This window comes from Euleptes europaea, chromosome 17 (genome assembly GCF_029931775.1).
Source record: "Euleptes europaea isolate rEulEur1 chromosome 17, rEulEur1.hap1, whole genome shotgun sequence".
In the NCBI taxonomy this organism is placed as follows: Eukaryota; Metazoa; Chordata; class Lepidosauria; order Squamata; family Sphaerodactylidae; genus Euleptes; species Euleptes europaea.
The window spans coordinates 20783613-20785356 of record NC_079328.1 but is presented as its reverse complement, the minus strand read 5'-3'; the positions used below and the strand labels follow the sequence as shown (position 1 = coordinate 20785356).

At 49.3% G+C, this 1744-nt stretch overlaps 1 non-coding gene across 1 annotated transcript; it reads left to right on the top strand.

The window, feature by feature from the left end:
* The first annotated feature begins 1237 nt into the window (after positions 1 to 1237).
* TRNAS-UGA (transfer RNA serine (anticodon UGA)) lies at positions 1238 to 1309 on the top strand. The gene has a single exon. It is a non-coding gene; the product is annotated as a tRNA-Ser (tRNA).
* Positions 1310 to 1744: the final 435 nt, after the last annotated feature.

Genomic DNA, 1744 nt, shown 5'->3' with positions numbered 1-1744 from the left:
AGTAAGCACCAACATGGTCCATCCCCACTAACTGGTTTCTGGCCCTGCATTCCCTCGGACGTTTCTTTAGTGTAACATCTCTTCCTGTCACTGCCGTTGGGATGCCTTCATGCAGCACTTGCATCTGGGAACTCATGCAGGCTAAGCCCATGCCATTTCACAGGTCTGCGACTTATTCTACTGCCTCTTCAATCTTGTGCCTATGGCTGCCTTTGTTATTGGGGGATTCCAGATGGCCCCATGGTGTGTTCTCCTATGTACCCTTGTGTCTACGAAGTTAGAGAAATAGTCCTCAACCTTGTGGAGCTGGTAGACACTTTGAATTTTGAGAACAGATGGTGGGCGTCACCACAAAATGACTCCCATGGATACGGATTACCAACTCCCGGCGATCTCCTGCTATTACAACTGATCTCCAGGTGAAAGAAATCAGTTCCCCTGGAGAAAAAAGGCTGCAACTGGACTCTATGGCATTGAAATCCCTCCCTTCTCCAAACCCCACCCTCTTTAGAATCCACCCCCACCATCTCCAGGTATTTCCCAACCCAGAGCCGGCAACAGTAGACACTATAAACCTCCCCCCCCCCCACAGATTATGCAACATTCAGGAGTTAAAATAGATCAGTTTTGTAGGGGCTAAGAAGGCCCTGACATGGATGACCTAGGCTAGCCTGATCTCGTCAGATCTCAGAAGCTAAGCAGGGTCAGCCCTGGTTAGTATTTGTATGGGAGACCACCAAGGAAGTCCAGGGTTGCTGTGCAGAGGAAGGCACTGGCAAACTACCTCTGTTAGTCTCGTGCCATGAAAACCCCAAAAAGGGGTCTCCATAAGTCGGCTACGACTTGACGGCACTTCACACACACACAAGAATACACATAGGCAGTAGAGTAGCTGGCCGAGCTTCTGTTTAGCCAACTGAAATAAATTGTGGTGGATAGTCTGAGTTACCATCTGGAAGTCCTTGTGGGATCAGGGACTCTGTTCAGGGAATGTAAGTGAAGCCAATACTGAGGACTCCATAAGTGTGTGTACAATGAATGTCGTTTGGTATAATGGTTGTATTGGCAAAGTAGTTTCAAGCAAACGCACCTCCATAATGATGAAAAATTGAACTGTTCCCCTTTCAGCTGAATTTTCTGCTTAGACTTTGTGGGTGGTGGGTATCTGGGACCAGTCCCACCTCCTTAACCCCCTCCCCATCCTGCCATCACCTTAAAGTAAGTTGGAGAAGTGGGGAGGGCTGCGGCTCAGAGGTAGAGCATCTGCTTTGAGTGCAGAAGGTCCCAGGTTCAATCCCTGGCAACTCTAACTAAAAGGATCTGGTAATGGGTGTAGGAGCCCCATGGCGCAGAGTGGTAAGCTGCAGTACTGCCGTCCAAGCTCTGCTCACGACCTGAGTTCGATCCCAACGGAAGTTGGTTTCAGGCAGCTGGCTCAAGGTTGACTCAGCCTTCCATCCTTCCGAGGTCGGTCAAATGAGTACCCAGCTTGTTGGGGGTAAAGGGAAGATGACTGGGGAAGGCAATGGCAAACCACCCCGTAAACAAAGTCTGCCTCGTAAACGTCGGGATGTGAAGTCACCCCATGGGTGCTTGCACGGGGACCTTTACCTTAATGGGTGTAGAAGGCCTCTGCCTTAGAGCTTGGAGAGCTGCTACCAGGCTGAGTAAATACTGACCTTGATAAACCAAGGAAATATAAGGCATTTTCATGTGTTCATTTGTTTTTGTCCCTTGTTTGTCT